This window comes from Schistocerca americana, chromosome 2 (assembly GCF_021461395.2).
Source record: "Schistocerca americana isolate TAMUIC-IGC-003095 chromosome 2, iqSchAmer2.1, whole genome shotgun sequence".
NCBI classification, from domain to species: domain Eukaryota; kingdom Metazoa; phylum Arthropoda; class Insecta; order Orthoptera; family Acrididae; genus Schistocerca; species Schistocerca americana.
Window position 1 is genome coordinate 121,061,059 of NC_060120.1, and position 20,444 is coordinate 121,081,502.

Here is a 20,444-nt window from a genome sequence, read left to right on the forward strand (position 1 = left end):
AAAAAGCTTTCGAAAGCCAAGACTTCAACATTTCTTTATATTAAATAACCCGTTTCGAGAAGCTTTGCTACCGTCTTGGGGTCTTCAAAATTTCTGTTAAAAAACGTGTTCGTTGTGATTGGAATTTGTCATGTTAATGGATAAAACTTAGCAACTTGGAAAGGTTTGTAAGCAAGAAAACATTTAAAAAGGAAAAGCACCTTGTGTACTTGGCCATGTCCGTATATGCAGCGCTCACAGACGATTGTTACGTTATCAGAATCACAACATACAATAAAATGCACAGTAGCACTTCTGTTAGCTTGGTATGCCGTTTTTCAACAAACATTTTGAAGACCTGAAGATGACAGCAAAGTCTGCCGAAACCGGTAGTTGAGAATAAAGAAATACATATGCGATTTTGACTTTAGAAAGGTTTTTTACCAATTAAAACAGATCGCTCCTTCTCATTTCTGAACATGAGATAATTCAATCACACCACAGGTTGACAGCGGAACTACGAGTAAGTGCGCAGGGGGACGTTAGGCACATGGTTTGCTGTGATTTGCTGCTGACCTCTTGTGTGTCGCCAGAGGTCAGCTTGGAACAGCCACAACCAGAAGACTGCGGCTGCAAGTCAGCAGTTGCGCCAGCGTTCGTCCTCGCCAGCTTGCTGCCGGCAGCTGCGCAGCCGTCTGTCCAACTTCCTGCAGCATCTGCCACCCCGTCCGCTAGCCGGAAGGGACCAGCTGCAACCCTAGGCAAGTAGCGGGGCTAGCTACTCGTCTATCCGAGGGCCGCCTTGCGTTTCCACGAGGTTTATGTTCGGCAGTCAAATTGTGAGCAATCATCTGAAGCTACAGAAGCTAATGTATACTTCAAGAGATAATTTTTATGATGTTTAGGTCGGTGTTTCATTCTCAGACCATTATTCCACATGCACTTAATATTGGCACCAGTCGACTGACACTAGACGGTGTGGATACGCTAAATTAGGTGCCGCCTGCCAGTTGCCGTCAGGCTGTGAGTTACCAGGAAATATAGAAGAGGTTTAGCTTTATGACGCCCAAATGTTCAGCTCCCTCCCAGTTGCCCATCTCTCGCCGTTCTGTAACTCCAACTGCAAACAGCATCCATTTGTAGATTTCCTACGTATGCTAGCACAGACCCTATTTTCGGATAAGTCGTGGTTCCACAACAATGGAGCCAGTAATCACCACAATATCCACTCCGGCAGTTTGAATAAATCGCATTGGGCAGCATCCTATAAGTAGTGGGGTATAATCGTGTACTGTACAATCGTGGGTTTCCTGTCTCTTTGACAGCGATATACTTCGGACAGAAAATGGCTCTGAGCCCTATGGGACTTTACTTCTGAGGTCATCAGGCCCGTAGAACTTAGAACTACTTAAACCTAACTAACCTAAGGACATCACACACATCCATGCCCGAGGCAGGATTCGAAGCTGCGACCGTAGCGGTCGCGCGGTTCCATACTGTAGCGCCTAGAACCGCTCGGCCACACCGGCCGGCGATTGGGACAGACTACGTCCAGAATTCCCAAAGTTCATGTAAGGTATTACAACTGGAAATAACACAATACATAATTCACTGTTATACGGTTTATTCACACAACACTGATACAAATAATTCTGTTACTAAGCACCAAGTTGTAGAGGAACACTTTATGGGTAATTATATATACTGTTTGTGGTTACACCAATGTCCAGGAAGTGCAAGTGAAATGCAGAATTCAAGCGGAAATCACAAGTCCGTCGACATACTAAGCCTAGTGAACGGTGAAGTCCAAGTTCCAGTATGTTGTTGTTGTGGTCTTCAGTCCTGAGACTGGTTTGATGCAGCTCTCCATGCTACTCTATCCTGTGCAAGCTTTTTCATCTCCCAGTACCTACTGCAACCTACATCCTTCTGAATCTGCTTAGCGTATTCATCTCTTGGTCTCCCTCTGCGATTTTTACCCTCCACGCTGCCCTCCAATACTAAATTGGTGATCCCTTGATGCCTCAGAACATGTCCTACCAACCGATCCCTTCTTCTGGTCAAGTTGTGCGACAAACTTCTCTTCTCCCCAATCCTATTCAATACTTCCTCATTACTTATGTGATCTACCCATCTAACCTTCAGCATTCTTCTGTAGCACCACATTTCGAAAGCTTCTATTCTCTTCTTGTCCGAACTATTTATCGTCCATGTTTCACTTCCATACATGGCTACACTCCATACGAATACTTTCAGAAATGACTTCCTGACACTTAAATCAATACTGGACGTTAACAAATTTCTCTTCTTCAGAAACGCTTTCCTTGCCATTGCCAGCCTACATTTTATATCCTCTCTACTTCGACCATCATCAGTTATTTTGCTCCCCAAATAGGAAAACTCCTTTACTACTTTAAGTGCCTCATTTCCTAATCTAATTCCCTCAGCATCACCCGACTTAATTAGACTACATTCCATTATCTTTGTTTTGCTTTTGTTGATGTTCATCTTATATCCTCCTTTCAAGACACTGTCCATTCCATTCAACTGCTCTTCCAAGTCCTTTGCTGTCTCTGACAGAATTACAATGTCATCGGCGAACCTCAAAGTTTTTATTTCTTCTCCATGAATTTTAATACCTACTCCTAATTTTTCTTTTGTTTCCTTTACTGCTTGCTCAATATACAGATTGAACAACATCGGGGAGAGGCTACAACCCTGTCTTACTCCCTTCCCAACCACTGCTTCCCTTTCATGTCCCTCGACTCTTGTAACTGCCATCTGGTTTCTGTACAAATTGTAAACAGCCTTTCGCTCCCTGTATTTTACCCCTGCCACCTTTAGAATTTGAAAGAGAGTATTCCAGTCAGCATTGTCAAAAGCTTTCTCTAAGTCTACAAATGCTAGAAACGTAGGTTTGCCTTTCCTTGATCTTTCTTCTAAGATAAGTCGTAAGGTCAGTATTGCCTCACGTGTTCCAGTGTTTCTACGGAATCCAAACTGATCTTCCCCGAGGTTGGCTTCTACTAGTTTTTCCATTCGTCTGTAAAAAATTCGTGTTAGTATTTTGCAGCTGTGACTTATTAAGCTGATAGTTCGGTAATTTTCACATCTGTCAACACCTGCTTTCTTTGGGATTGGAATTATTATATTCTTCTTGAAGTCTGAGGGTATTTCGCCTGTTTCATACATCTTGCTCACCAGATGGTAGAGTTTTGTCAGGACTGGCTCCAGTATAGCATTTGGATTCTAAGTCCAGAGCGCAGCCGAATCAACATCGAAGAGGAGGTCTACCGCAGCGTAGTACGAGGGTAAATCAATTATTATCCGCAAAGTAGTTATAAAATTTTATTGTAATCAAATATGAAACTTACAAGAACATAATTTTTCGACATAGTCTCCTTGCGTTTCAACGCACGTGGTCCATCGTTGTACAAGCTTCCTGATGCCCTCTGGCTGAGCAGCTAACCAGAAAGGCACCGCTTCTTTCACTTCTTTGTCAGAGACAAATCGACGGCCACTTAATGCCTGTCTGAGTGGACCAAACAAGTGATAGTCAGAAGGGGCAAGATCGGGATTATATGGAGGATGATCCGGTACTTCAAATTTGAGTTTCTGGAGCGTTTCAGCAGTGTGGGCAGCAGTATGCGGACGGGCATTGTCGTGCAACAATACAACACTTTTTGACAGCAATCCTCAGCGTTTGCTTCGAATTGCAGGCTTTAGCCCGGCAGTGAACATCTCACTGTAACGTGCACTGTATATTGTTGTGCCCCTTTCCCCATAATTTTCCAGTACTGGACCTCAGTCGTGTGAAGTTAGCACCCCTTTTTCGAGAAATATACACTTTTTTCACAGATCTTGTTAGATGTGCCATAGTTCTAGAGTTCTTTGCACAAAATTTCAATAGTTCTGCAAAATGTAACGAAGAAAACAACAATACTCGAAAAAATTTTTGTATCGAATACATTCTCTGACAATTTCCGCAAAATGTAAATAAGTACAAGAGTTCTGAGCACAGTTCTGAACACAGCTCCAAGAGTTCTTTCGAAAATCCAAGTAACATTTTTTTGTGCAGCTAATAGTTTACGAGATAATTGCAATTAAAGGAGAAAATCTTTTCACTTACTGTGAAGTTGGCACCCTTTTTTTCAGAAATGTATACTTTTTTTCAGATTTCTTGATAGATATGCCATAGTTCTAGAGTTCTTTGTACAAAATTTCAATAGTTCTGCAGAATTTAGGGACGAAAACAATATTCGAAAAAATTTTCGTATCGAAAATATTCTTCATCAATTTTCGCAAATTGTAAATAAGTAAAACAGTTCTGAGCACAGTTCTGAACAGAGCTCCAAGAGTTCTTTCGAAAACCCAAGTAACATTTTTTTGTGCAGCTAATAGTTTACGAGATAATTGCAATATAAGGAGAAAATCTTTTCACTTACTGTGAAGTTGGCACCCTTTTTTAAGAAATGTATACTTTTTTTAGATTTCTTGATAGATATGCCATAGTTCTAGAGTTCTTTGTACAAAATTTCAATAGTTCTCCAGAATTTAGCGACGAAAACAATATTCGAAAAAATTTTCCTATCGAAAACATTCTTCGTCAATTTTCGCAAATTGTAAATAAGTACAACAGTTCTGACCACAGTTCTGAACAGAACTCCAAGAGTTCTATCGAAAACCCAAGTAACATTTTTTTGTGCAGCTAATAGTTCACGAGATAATTGCAATTTAAGGAGAAAATCTTTTCACTTACTGTGAAGTTGGCACCCTTTTTTTCAGAAATGTGTATTTCTTTCACAGTTCTTGACAGGTATGCCATAGTTCTAGAGTTCTTTGTACAAAATTTCAATAGTTCTGCAGAATTTAGCGAAGAAAACAACAACACTCGAAAAAATGTTTCTATCGCAAACATTTTTTGTCAATTTTCGCAAAAATTAAACTTGTTCAACAGTTCTGGGGACAGTTCTGAACAGAACCCCAAGAGGTCTATCGAAAATTCTAAAAACATTTTTCTATGGTGATAATAGTTTGTGATAAATTGATTTAATGTGGGACACACTTTCTCTACAGAAAATGTAAATATATTCGTACAGCAGTTCTGATGACAGTTCTGGACACCACATGAAGAGTTCTATCGAAATTCCTAGTAGAATTTTTTAGTGCAGGTAATAGTTTAATAGGTAATTGCAACTTAATTAAGAACCCCATAAGAGCTCCTACTGTGAAGCTGGCACCCTTTTTTTAAGAAATATATATTTTTTTCAGAGTTCTTGATAGATAAGTCATAGTTATAGAGTTCTCTGTACAAAATTTCAATAGTTATGCAGAATTTAGTGAAGAAAACAACATTGTATAACATAGCTGATTCAGGAACCCTTTCCTTTTGATACAATTCTTACTGTTGCCACAATAAATCACTTGTGCATAGATTCCAACTGTACTCATCATTACAAAAATACAACCATTGACCAGCGGTGTACATTTCTTGCAGCGTTGTACAAAGCATTCGGCTTATCCGCTGTGAAAATACCACACTTAACGCTATTTTAAAATTTACGGTGGATGGCTTCCGTTTATCTACAATGTCAGCATCTATCGAATTATCTTCATGCAAACGTGATGCCTGGATCACTCACGTCCCCTTTTTAGGTACGGAGGAAACTAGAGTTCAGTCTTGTGGAAGCCAAAAAAGGAAATGTGGGCAGCCCTTCTTTTACTGATAGCAAACTCTAGAGAAATCTCCACGCTTGTTTTTCCACATCATGCCAACAAAAGAAAAATTCTCCCTTCATAGCTCTATTATCATTCCAGTACTAGTAAACCAGTTGTCCGCTTTCACATTTCGACCTGACTGATACATAGGTTTACACAGTCACAGAACAACATCAAAATGTTTATTGCTCAGTTGGTAAATCCTTCTGGTTGCAACACAGCGTATATTTCCAAATTGTACAGGTAAAATACTTAAGAATCCACACTTAAGAAACCATACTCGTTTGTTTTGATTGATATATATTGGCGAAAACTGTACCTTCCACAGAATCCTTCCAGCTTCTTGTCTACTGTAACATTTTCTCCAAGGGTGTAAGATTTGTGGTAGTTGCGTACAAACACAGTAAATATTTCCCGAATAGCTGTTAGCTTGTCTAATTGTCTCCTTTCATCACGAATAGTGCGACTGTAAAATCTAAGGCTCTCCAGAATAAATTTGAAACGTTTTATGTTCATTTGCGAGGTGAAATTTTTCAATGCCATCACAATCCGTTCCACACAGATCTTCCAGGTTTTATCTGTTACTTTTGTTAACAACAATTAAAAACAAGAGACTGATGAAGACTTTCAATTCAATATCATCTATTGATTTTACCCCTCTCTCACACTGAAATGAGGCTTTGATGCTCTCAAAATTCTGATTGGAATACAAAACTACAATAGACAAATATCGTTATCTATGAGGTAATTACAGCATCACAAATGCTGCTTTGGCTGCACGTATTAGTACAGGTAAATTTCGAATAATATTATGCTCTTCGAACAATATGCTTTGGATTTCTTCAACATTATCTAGTACTTCCCACTTACAATAATAAAATTCCTATAAAATAACGCAACCAGGCGCAGTGTATTAATCTGAAGTTTGACGTTCAGACAACGGACACTGACTATTAAACAGTTCAAACAGAATTTAAGTGCAGTTTACATTCTGGATTAGCTTTGTACTACTTACTACGTTGATAAACAAATAAATTAATCGCTGAAATGAAATACGAAAGGGCACAGTGGATAAAAACGAGCAATCGGCTCATATCTCATCAAGAGAGCATTAGCGTCGATACTGAATCATACAACAATGAAAGGCACACATGAAGTGTATATTTTTAGAATCAGGAAGAACCAGATGAATTTTATTACGTAAAACAGTAATTGTTTTGAGCTCTCATGACATCCAGGACCCACTAACAGCTAAAAATATGCCCAGGACCCTCATGGATGAAAGTTATGTGGCAACATCACCAGCCGCTAGGATACATAAAAACATGTGCTGTGTGTAACGAATGAATTTGAAATTGCTGGCGTTAATATTGTTGCAAACATTTGTTCTAGTTAGAAAGGAAGTGTGGAAGTTTGATGAGTTACACTACAGCGAGAGTTAAAAGTCTTTACAATGTATAGAAATGTAAGTATATTTACTGAATATATCGTACAAACGAACTAAGTAGTATGTTTAAATCCTAATTCAATACATGACTGATAGAGGTGTTATAATGTTGAGGGGATACAGTATTAAAGTTAATAAGAAGTTCGAAATTTGTAAATAAGAACCTCGTTTATTTGGTCCTCAGTAATCCGGATTTCCGGTTTATCCGGATTCATATTTTGTGTCCCTTGGTATTTTTCTCTTTTTTTCTTATAACACGAAGATGTGTAGTCGGTGAGGTACATAGGCTGCTTATCACTAGGCCGGTAATTTAGTCTAGTACTGAGTGATAAGGAACTCGGAGTGTGTGAATGACATTGTTTCTCAAGTATTGTACATTAATATAACGGTGTATTGATGCCCATCAAGTAAGTTGCATAGTAACCACGCCAACAGCACTCCACCACAGCTCATTGTACCTCTGGTGCGATTCTCGACAGGTGTGACACCATCTGGTTAATGGCGCGTGTGAATGTATCTGCTCTCTCAGCCATCTGTTTGTTTTGCACTGACGAGCCTTCTCTCCTTGAATCATCTAAGCGTGCACATCCCACGCTTCCACCTACAGTTACTACAGTCAGTCTTAAGAAGGTGTACTGGCATTTGTATAGTGCTGAACATTTAGACTTTTTGTATTTAGTAGAATATACATCCGGGTTTTCGATTTTCGGTTTTCCAAAATAAAAGTGAGAATTTACGATCGTACTCATAGCTGTACTTCCAGCAGTACTTTATCTCCTGCGTTCCCAATTTCGTAGAAGTTGTCCTACGAAAATTGCAGAAGAAGCACTCCTGGACGAAAGGATATTGTGACGATATTCTTTCGTCACAGCCTGGGGTTAGAGACCCGGTCCGGCACACAGTTTTTATCTGCCAGTAAGTTTCACATCGGCGCACACCCACGGCAGAGTGAACACACAATCTATTTCATAATCTACTGGCACCATAAAAATGTTATGAGGGTTTTTAAAAGAACTCTTTCGGTGCTAATCAGAACTGTCAGCAAAAGGGTTGTGCCAATTTATTATAATGGAGACCAAGTGGGTCTCTCGAAAATGCTATTATCTCATTAACTGTTATCCCCACAAAAAATGTTATTACAGTTGTCGGTAGCACTCTTAGGGTCGTATTAAGAAATGCCATCAGATCTTTTGTACGAATTTATTACTTTTACATGACAAAAGTGAGTCCCACATTAATTATCTCATATAATGTCATCGTCACAAATAATGTTATTATAGTTTTTGGTAGAACTCTGTGGGTGATATTCAGAACTATCATCAGAACTATTCTACGAATTTTGCTATATTAGATAAAGTGAGTATCAGATTAAAACAATTAGTGTATAAACTATTATCGCCACAAAAATGTTCTTATCATTTTCAATGCAACTCTTCCGGTGCTATCCAGAACTGCCAACAGAACTGTTATACAAATTTATTTTTTCCAAACTGACAAATAATTTTTTACCATACCAAAATTTTGCCGAGTTATTGTTTTCTTCCCGAAATTCTGTAGAACTATTCGTGTTTTGAGCAGGGAAATCTAGAACTATTGCATATATATCAATAACTGTGAAAAAAATTTATATTTATCGTAAAAGGGGTTCAAACTTCACGGGAGATGCTCATAAGCATTCCTTAATAAAGGCAGTTACTACGTAAACAATTACCTGCACAGAATATGTTACTAGTATTTTCGATAGAACTCTTACAATGCTATCCAGAGCTGGCATCAGAGCATACGAACAGACATATTTTTTTTTTTTTTTTGAGTAAGAGTGTCCCGCAATTAATCAATTACCATACAAACTATTATAACCACAAAAAATGTTATTATGATTATCAATAGAAGTCTTGAGGTGTTAACCAGAACTGTTCATCAAAACTGTTGAACGAATTTACTTTTTCTGTGGAGAAAGTGGGTCTAACATCAAAGCAGTTACCGTATAAACTATCATCGCTACAAAAAGATATTATTAGGATTTTCGATAGAGCTCTTGGTGTTCTGTTCAGAACTGTTGTACGAATTTACTTTTTGCGAAAATTGACAAAGAATGTATTGGATACGAAAAATTTTTCGAGTATTGTTGCTTTTTTCGCTAAATTCTACAGGACTATTCAAATTTTGTACAAATAACTCTAGAACTATGCCATTTCTATCAAAAACTCTGAAAAAATATATATTTCTGAAGAAAAGAATTCCAACTTCACAGTAAGTGAAGAGGTTCCCTCCTTAAATTGCAATTATCTCGTAACGTGTTAGCTGCACAAAAAATTGTAATTAGGATATTCGATAGAACTATTGGGGTTCTGTTCAGAACTGCCCTCAGAACTGTTGTCCGAATTTACTTTTTGCGAAAATTAATAACGAATGTTTGCTATACGACATTTTTGTCGAGTATTGTTGTGTTCTTCGTTAAATTCCGCAGAACTATTCAAATTTTGTACAAAGAACTCTAGAAATATGCCATATCTATCAAGATCTCTGAAAAAAATATATATTTCTAAAAAAAATGGTGCCAACTTCACAGTAAGTGAAAAGATTTTCTCATTAAAATGCAATTATCTCGTAAACTATTAGCTGCACAAAAAAATGTTACTTGGATTTTCGAAAGAAGTCTTGAAGCTCTGTTCAGAACTGTGCTCAGAACTCTTGTACTTATTTACATTTTGCGGAAATTGCCAAAGAATGTTTTCGATATGAAAATTTTTCGAGTATTGTTGTTTTCTTCGCTAAATTTTGCAGAACTATTGAAATTTTGTACAGAGAACTCTATAACTATGACTTATCTATCAAGAGCTCTGAAAACAATATATTTCTGAAAAAAAGGGTGCCAGCTTCACAATAGGAGCTCTTATGGAATTCTTAATTAAGTTGCAATTACCTTTTAAACTATTACCTCCACAAAAAAATTTCACTACGATTTTCGATAGAACTCTTCACGTGGTGTCCAGAACTGTCATCAGAACTGTTGTACGAATATATTTATATTTTCCGTAAAGAAAGTGTGTCCCATATTAAATCAATTTATCTCAAACCATTATCAACATAGAAAAATGTTGTCGGGATTTTCGATAGAGCTCTTGGGGTTCTGTTCAGAACTGTCCTCAGAACTGTTGTACAAGTTTAATTTTTGCGAAAATTGACAAAAATGTTTTCGATACGAAATTTTTTTTTACTATTGTTGTTTTCTTCGCTAAATTCTGCAGAACTATTGAAATTTAGTACAAAGAACTCTAGAACTATGCCATATCTATCAAGAACTCTGAAAAATATATATATTTCTGAAAAAAAGGGTGCCAACTTCACAGTAAGTGAAAAGATATTCTCATTAAAATGCAATTATCTCGTAAACTATTAGCTGCACAAAAAAATGTTACTTGGATTTTTGAAAGAACTCTTGGAGCTCTGTTCAGAACTGTGCTCAGAACTCTTGTACTTATTTACATTTTGCGGAAATTGCCAAAGAACGTTTTCGATACGAAAATTTTTTCGAGTATTGTTGTTTTCGTCGCTATATTCTGCAGAACTATTGAAATTTTGTACAAAGAACTCTAGAACTATGCTACATCTATCAAGAACTGTGAAAAAAATGTATATTTCTCGAAAAAGGGGTGCTAACTTCACACGACTCTGGACCTCGTGCGTCCCAAAAAACCGTAAGCATCAGTTCTCCTGTGGACGGTTGGGTCTTGAACTTTTTTTTGCACGGCGAATTTGAGTCTTTCCATTTCGTACTCTGCCGTTTGCTCTCCGGCTCGTAATGATGGATCCATGTTTCGTCACCAGTAATGATCCTGTCTAAGAAGTTGTTCCCTTCGTTACCACAGCGATCCAAATGTTTCTGCAGATGTCCAAGCGCGTGAGTTATTTTCGGACCCATATTGCACAAATGAAACCCAAGTCTGTTGTGGATAATTTCGTAGGTAAAACCGTGACTAATTTTCAGGCGCTGTGCCACTTCATCAATAGTTAATCGTCTGTCCAAGAGAATCATTTCACGTGAACCCTCAATGGTTTCTTCATTCGTGGCGGTAAACGGTCGTCCGGTTCCTGCATCGCGCGTAGCACTTGTGCGAGCATTTCGGAATTTTTCAATCCATTCGTAGACACTCCGTATTGGCAAAACACTGTTCCCGTACTGTACCGAAAGTCTGCGATGAATTTCGCCCCCTAATACGCCTTCCGACCACAAAAAACGGACCACTGAACGTTGCTCTTGTTTGGTGCAGGTAGACAGCGAAGCAGCCATGATTAACAGCACTGCAGTGATGACGAAAATTGCAAAAATATAACAGCAAATAAACAAAGCATGCGTCATTAACGTAAAACGACATTAGTACCAAAATAAACAAAAAAAAACTATAAGTAAATTGCCGATAATAATTGACTTACCCTCGTACTTCCGAATTGTGGCGCTGAAACTTAGCACGAAGAGAACTGGCTTATAGAGGTCTGGAGCTTCGTTAAATAAGTTTTCATAGTTAATGTAGTCGGCGGCTGGGGTCGCTGTATATTCTGGGCGGCCAATAGCTGAGTGTTATGGGTGGCCAATCGCTGTGTTTTGAAGCACGAGCGTGAAGGCGGCGTGAGATATTAGCTCCGGGCCGCGCCAACGCCACCTAGAGAGAAGGCTTGAGCGCTCCCTGCGAACAGCATGACGGGTATCCAAGAGTAGTCATAACAAAAGGAAGCGACAAGTGTCTTATAACGTTGTGCTGAGCATGGGAGTACGTGAATGCAGCACAACGTAGCTGTTTTAGAACGTTTTTAACGTTATTTATGTGATGCACAGTTCGAATTTGTGTTAGTAACAGACAAAATGCCGTACAGATGTTGTGTGACCGTGTGTAAAGGCAGTTACCCGATGGAACCGAAAGTGCAAGCTTTTTCATTTCCAAAGGATGAAAAATTATTAGAAAAATGGAAATGGGCTATCCCAAGGGAAAATTTAACAATCAGCAAAACAACAAAGGTAAGTCATTTAAGTTCATTTACTATTATACTGTAGTATAAAGTAAACATTGTGAGCCATAACCTTAAATTTACACATCCCCTGGCACTTACTATGTTAATCTTTTGAGAGTATTGTATTATTATTATTATTGTTATTAACGCCACTAATATACCTTAAATTCTGTAAGGAGGAATTAAAGCTAAACACCATTCATAAAGTGTGTCCATTGCAATTTTGATTTTCTGTGTTGTCGCTGTAAAAAACAGAAGTTACAGGACACTAAACGCCAATTTCTGTTGGGTTGCGAGCGCAACGCTAATATCTACTTACTTGTTTTTATTTCCTGTTCGATTTTAGTTGTTTGCTCTCGATGAAAGTGAAGCCTGATATGGAACAAGAGCGAATCATTATGTGCTTCGGCGTTTTCCACTTAATGTGTTTAAAGAGATTGTTCTGTTATTGACTTAGAGAACACATCTTTAAACCTTAGAAGAAACTGAATAAAGTGGTACAAATTACAGGTCTGTAAGTCAAATGGTTTTGGGATTGTGGCCTTTATAAGGTTTCAAAGCAAGACAAAAATGGCAGAATTTTGGTCATTTTAAAAATTAAGAACTCTAAAATAAAAAGCACAAAAATATTGAATTTTCGATTCTTCATCATTTTGATAGAATAAAATGAAATATGCAAAATTCCGAATCATCATGTTAAATCAAATTTTGTATTGAGGATTTCACAGGGAAAGACCCTATGTTTTCATTATTAAAAATGCTAATTTGTGTGTAGTTAAAAATATGTGTATAGGCCTAATGAAGCCATCAATCCCGTTAGAAGTTTTGGATTTGCAGTGTAACAACAGGTAAGTTTTAATGTATTAGCTTGTGAAATAATTAATATAAGAGAAATTTTGTTGAAATAGCGATGTACGACACTAGAAATATAATATGTAGACAGAGAAAAGCGTTTCTAGAAGTGCCTGCCTGTAGAAGCTGCTCTTGGGTGGGCGGAACTTGTATGACTACTCTTGGCAGGCGAGCTGCTCAGCGCACAGCCCTTCTCTCTAAGTGGCGTTGGCCGCGCAAGGAGAAGTGCGGCGAACGATGCATTTCTCGGCCGCGCGTAATGGAGCACACCGCCGCTCGGTGTGGAGATTTAATAGTGGTGGATACCACATAAGGTGATGGACCACTGCCAGAAATGCTCCAATATGACGACGCCCCAACACACACAGCGGTGGTCGTCCGGAATGACCCATTTGCTATGTAGTCTGGAGAATAGTGTGGTAACACGTATCAGTACCATCCCACCGGCGTCATTAAGTTGGCAACAGAATTGCAATTTTCTGTCAGACGCCGATAGCGGTCGCGCATGATCTGGCGGGCCCAGTGATAAGGAGAGGTGGGCTACAGAGTGCTGCAGCAACCGTCGTTGTAGGAAAGCTGGACAGGAGCAAAACTGATCAGCGAACAAGTAAACACAGTATATAGAAGATTCACTTAATCTGTATTTCTCAAAGTGTACGAAAACTCATTACAAATAACGCAGCAAGAAACAGAGTCCAGCTGATACGGTAGCAACAAGGCTCTCTGAACTACAGTACAAACGATTGTGCTCGAGCCGCCGTTAGGCAGCGTCTGTGCAGTGTCACGTAGTGGAGTGGTTCCGTGTGTGAGTGGGTTGTGTGGCTGTTGCCGACCGTCCTGTACCGCGGCCGCAGAGTGCGCTCGTGGTCTGGAGGCGTGGTTCACAGGGCGCGCACCATTGGGTTCTCCAGAACCCACGTGACCGCTGTCGGCGTCTGGCGAAAACTTTTAGTTCTGATGCCAACTTTGAGACGCTGGTAAGGTGGTATCGACACACCCTGAGCCCACCCAGGAAGCACCATTCAGCGGGCGTGCACTTTTCAGTCTACCACATCGTGAGTGACCGCTATTGGCGTCTGACAGAAGCTTGCAATTCTGTTGCCAACTTTATGACGCCGGTAGGATCTTATTGATACATGATACCACAAACAGACCGGGTACGTGGCGGTTGGGCAGTCTGGGAATATTTAGGATTTTATGCAAAATTTTATTTGTATGAAGACGGTATCTGTTCTTTCGGACATGTCCTATTGACAAGGAATTTCAGATTGATTCGGTCCCGAGTTCGATTCCCGGCGGGGTCTGGGATTTTCACCTGCCTCGAGATGACTGGGTGTTTGTATGAATTTTATTTGTATGAAGACGGTATCTGTTCTTTCGGACATGTCCTATTGACAAGGAATTTCAGATTGATTCGGTCCCGAGTTCGATTCCCGGCGGGGTCTGGGATTTTCACCTGCCTCGAGATGACTGGGTGTGTTGTCCTCATCATTTCATCATCATCATGAAAGTGGTGAGATTGGGCTGAGCAAAGTTTCGAAATTTGTACGGGCGCTGATAACCGCGCAGTTGAGCACCCCACAAACCAAACATCATCATCATCAGATTGATTCCGCATTTCTGGATTTCCGGAAGGCTTTTGACACTGTACCACACAAGCGACTTGTAGTCAAATTGCGTGCTTACGGAATATCGTCTGTTATGTGACTGGATCTGTGATTTCCTGTCAGTAGTAATTGACGGAGAGTCATCGAGTAAAACAGAAGCGATTTCTGGCGTTCCCCAAAGGCAGTGTTTTAAGCCCTTTGCTGTTCCTTATCTATATAAACGATTTGGGAGACAATCTGAGCAGCCGCCCGGTGTAGCCGAGCGGTTCTAGGCGCTTCAGTCTGGAACCGCGCGACCGCTACGGTCGCAGGTTCGAATCCTGCCTCGGGCATGGGTGTGTGTGATGTCCTTAGGTTAGTTAGGTTTAAGTAGTTCTAAGTTCTATGGGACTGATGAAATGTTCAAATGTGTGTGAAATCTTATGGTACTTAACTGCTAAGGTCATCAGTCCCTAATCTTACACACTACTTAACCTAAATTATCCTAAGGACAAACTCACCCATGCCGGAGGGAGAACTCGAACCTCCGCTGGGACTGATGACCTCAGATGTTAAGTCCCATGGTGCTCAGAGCCATTTGACAATCTGAGCAGCCGTCTTAAGTTGTTTGCAGATGACGCTGTCGTTTATCGACTAATAAAATCGTCAGAAGATAAAAAAAATTGCAAAATGGTTTAGAATAGATATCTGTATGATGCAAAAATTGGAAATTGACTCTAAATAACGAAAAGTGTGAGGTCATCCACATAAGTGCTAAAAGGAATCCGTTAAACTTCCGTTACGCAATAAATCAGTCAAATCTAAAGGCCTTAAATTCAACTAAATACCTAGGAATTACAATTACGATCAATTTAAATTTGAAGGAACGCATAGAAAAAGTTGTGGGGAGGGCTAACCAAAGACTGCGTTTCATTGGCAGGACACTTAGAAAATGTAACAGACATAGTAAGGAGACTGCCTACACCACGCTTGTGTATCCTCTTTAAATTTACTGCTGCTTGGTCTGTTGCTTGGTCTGAGGAAAATCGAAGTCTTCTCTGTTAAGAGATAACTTCAGAACAAATTAAACTGCTGAAAGCTATCTGAATTTAATGAGTTCCTCTTATTTAGAATATATTGCGATTACTCGTCCATTTGCTCTCTTGACCGACGCACGCCGGGTCTTCTACGAAGGCGACTGAGCCCCTACTTGTTACCTGGGACCAGCCCTTGTCACGTCTTTCGTCTTTACACGTATTGTGCCTGACTCAATTTCGTGCGTTATTAACACTTCTGTTAGACGTTAAACTGCTACATAAAGTTGTCGCGGAATTTAATCTCACATTATTTCTCCATCAAAACTTACTATATTTATACTACACTATTTTTATTCCGTACCAACTCATCGCCAATACACAAAAAACCTCTTCTTGAGTGAAAGGGGGTCTTCACACGGTTATTCGTCTTATATTTTCTGGAAACTGGATGTATACCTGCGTCAGTGGTCTAGATCTGTAAAAATTCCGGGTGTCCTGCCACAGTGCGTTCACGTGGAGACTTTCTGGTCACACCCCGGCTTCTTGTCTCCCACTACGCCAGTTTGTGCGTCTTTCGTCTTCCCCTAGCATGATTCGTAAAGTTGTAACCTGATGAAGAATGAAACGAAGCGGTTTCTTCAAGTGTCCCTCTGCGTTCCGGCATCTGCTGTATTGGAAGGAAGGCAGGAAGATCGGGGTAAACGTCCCGTCGACATCGAGGTCATGAGAGATGGAGCACAAACTCGGATGGTGTCGAGGCTGTAGAAGGAAATCGACCGCTCCCTTTCAAAGGAACCATGCCGGCATTGGCCTGGGCCAGTTTAGGGAAATCGTGGAAAACCTAAATCTGAATTGCAGGTTGAGGGTTCGAACTGTCGTCCCCCCGAATGCAAGTCCTGTGTGCTAGCCACTGATGAATCTCGCACGTTGTTCCATTTATTACCGATATAAATATAATTTTCCTCTCTGGTCAATAACGCTCTTCGCATAGATGCATTAAAACTGATGTATTGGTTTGAAATAAAGTTTAAACCACAGAGCGATAAAAAAATCGCATTCAGGAGAAAAACTGAGATAAATTTTTTGCGACGAAAATGTTACAGTTGCAGCGTTTTCCCGTTAGGGAGCATTGGAGATTTTGATGCTACTGGTGTTCAGACACGGTGTTTAAACTGTCAGGTGAGATGTATTGTTTTAGAGATGTTACTGAAAAAGGTCTTCCGTTTGTATTAATCTGCGAGCTAATGACTGTCTAAAACGTTCGAAACAACCAGGAGTTTCACGAATAGTGACTGCAGCTTCAGGCAAACGTGCAACCAGCTCTTAAGGGATGCCTACCGGCGTCATGTGCGCAAGGCGCTTTATACTCCCCCTCCCCCCCCCCTCACCCTCACCACACACAAACAAAACCAAAGAAGATCAGCAACATCTCTAAAACAATACTCTTCACCGTCTCTCAACAGCACTAGCGTCAAAATCTTTGGGTCTTCGCAGGAAAACAGTACACCTGTGACATTTTTGTCAAATGAAAATTGTTTCTGGTTACCTCCTCTGAACATCCCATACTTGTGTACATGTGGTTTCTTAGGCCCTGTGTATGTTGTTCTGTCGGGTGCAGAACACAGTGTGAACACGAAGATTTCATGTTATTCCAACAAAACAAAAACAGTCGAGTTGTCACGCTTCACCCATACTGACACAGAATAGCGCTTAATGGTAAACAAAGCGATCAAGAAGGTGGCTAACACTAGTAGAAAGGAAAATAACGACTTGCCGCACATCAAAAATGGTTCAAATAGCTCTGAGAACTGTGAGACTTAACTTCTGAGGTCATCAGTCCCCTAGACCTTAGAACTACTTAAACCTAACTAACCTAAGGGCATCACGCACATCCATGCCCGAGGCAGGATTCGAACCTGCGACCGTAGCGGACGCCGCACATCAAGATTAGTAAAAGTGGCAGAAATGGCATAATTTCCCTATGTAAGAAGCAATAGTAAAGACAACGGCAGAAGTTCAGAAGGTATTAGAACTACACTTGCACAGGCGAGGAAAGCTTTACTCGATTAAAGAGCTCTCCTGATATCAGACAGTAATAGAAATGAGGAAGAAGCATATCTGGAGCTAACCACTGTATGGTAATGAAATGTGATCAGAAAACCAGAGCGGAAGGAGTTGGAAAAGTTTGAAATGAAGTGCTACCGAATAATGTTAAAAATTAGATGAGCACAAAAAAGGACAGTGTGAAGAAGTACACTATGTGATCAAAAGTATCCGGACACCCCAGAAAACATATGTTTTTCATATTAGGTGCATTGTGCTGCCACCTACTGCCACCTTATTCCATTTCAGCGACCTCTGTAGTATTTAGACATAGTGAGAGAGCAGAATGGGGCGCTCCACGGAACTCAAGATCTTCGAACGTGTCAGGTGATTGGCTGTCACTTGTGTCATACGTCTGCACGTGAGATTTCCACACTCCTAAACATCCCTAGGTCCACTGTTTCCGATGTGATAGTGAAGCGGAAACGTGAAGGGACACGTACAGCACAAAAGCTTGCAGGCCGACCTCGCCTTGTCTGACAGAGACCGCCGACAGTTGAACAGGGTCGTAATGTGTAATAGGCAGACATCTATCCAGACCATAGCACAGGAAATCCAAACTGCGTCAGGATGAACTGCAAGTACTATGGCGGTTAGGCGGGAGGTGAGAAAACTTGGATTTCATGGTCGAGCGGCTGCTCATAACCCACAGATCACGCCGGTAAATGCCATACGACGCCTCGCTTGGTGTAAGGAGCGTAAACGTTGGGTGATTAAACAGTGTGTTGTGTGCAGTGACGAATCACGGTAAACATTGTGGCGATCCGATGGCAGGGTGTGGGTATGGCGAATGCCCGGTGAACGTCATCTGCCAGCGCGTGTAGTACCAACAGTAAAACTCGGAGGCGGTGGTGTTACGATGTGGTGGTGTCTTTCATGGAGGGGACTTGCACCCCTTGTTGTTTTGCGTGGCATTGTCACAGCACAGACCTACATTGATGTTTTAAGCACCTTCTTGCTTCCCCGCTGTTGAAGAGCAATTCGGGGATGGCGATTGCACCTTTCAACACGATCGAGCACCTGTTGATATTGCACGGCCTATGGCGGAGTGGCTACACGACAATAACATCCCTGTAATGGACTGGCCTGCACAGAGTCCTGACTGAATGCTATAGAAGACCTTTGGGATGTTTTGTAACGCCGACTTCGTGCCTGGCCTCACCGACAGACATCGGTATCTCTCCTGAGTGCAGCACTCTGTGAAGAATGGGCTACCATTCCCCAAGAAACCTTCCAGCACCTGACTGAACGTATGCCTGCGAGAGTGGAAACTGTCATCAAGTCTAAGGGTGGGCCAACACCATATCACATAGCGAACTTAAAGGGTAGGTAAGGTGAAGTATTAACCAAATACACTTGGAGTCAAATACATAAGTATGGCAGGAACTACGGAAGTAGTTGTTGCTGCTACGAGGTGGATGGATGCATGCAGCTATCAGACAGATTCGTCACACGACCATAAAGAGTTAGCCAACGGCTATGGCAAAAATAGATGGGAACATGGAGTGACAACGTTTGATGGTTATTTATTGACAGAAGTTTTTAAATAAGTAACTAGAGTATGAAGATTGTCCATGGCAAGATAGTTCAACAACGTTCTGTCTTCAAACACTGATACAGCCCTAAATCCAGAGAACGACGACTAACATTACTTGTACAACGTACCAGTTGGGCTCTCCTTGTCAGCGACTGTAGATGAGAGCTGAGACACTCACTGAGACACAGGCCTGTGGCACTAAACGACGATTATCCGACGACTGTCTTAAGGTAGTACCTCCTGAGTGAAACCATACGTCCATTTGCATTCACGTTTTGCGGTTTTGTCCACATGGGGACTATTTGTGTGACGTAACGTCGGTGTATAACAAAATCTTTTCTATGTGCACCCTCTCTGAAAACTAATCCTAACTTGTTGCGCATGAGTTGTAGGCAGCTCGGCACTCTTGTATGTAGGCTGTATCCCTAATCTTTGGAGTGCACACCGTAAGGAATAAAATCCATAAACTACCCTTTCCAGAAGAAAAATGGTTCAAATGGCTCTGAGCACTATGGCACTTAACATCTGAGGTCATCAGTCCCCTCGAACATAGTGCTCAGAGCCATTTAAACCATTTGAATTGCATAATGCATAAAAAAGGAAAACAACAGGTCTCCTCTATTGTGTATCCTTTGCTCGACCTACCACCTGAAGACCTTAATAAACTATGCACGGTTCCCTGTTCAAGAGAAGTCTACTTGAATGTAGTCGGAAATCTTAAATCCGGGAACTTTCAAACATAATTTTATGTACAAAAACTGCTGGCTGCTTTTTGCACAGTGGTAAAGGCTTCAGCTTTGGAAAGTGTGTAACACACAAAAAACTCGTAATTGTGACAAATTATATTTAGGCCAGTCTGACAGGAAAATCTCCACCCGCTTGAAGGAACACTATATACATTGGAGACTTAGAAAACGAGACTCTACTTTTGCAGACCACCTGCTTAAGAACGTCTCAGTTAAACGGTGGAACATCATCTTCCAGAACATCTATAAGGGAAGGAAGATGAACATAATACCGTAAGTCCACCTGCCCCAGCTTAGAACTGATTGATTACAGTTCATTTAGGCTACTCGACACTCCTCAATGGGGATGCTCCAAATAATCCCGTCCAGACCACTTTGTAAATTATTCCTGCAACTCGCATGCCCCATTTTTTCTTTTATTCAGTTACT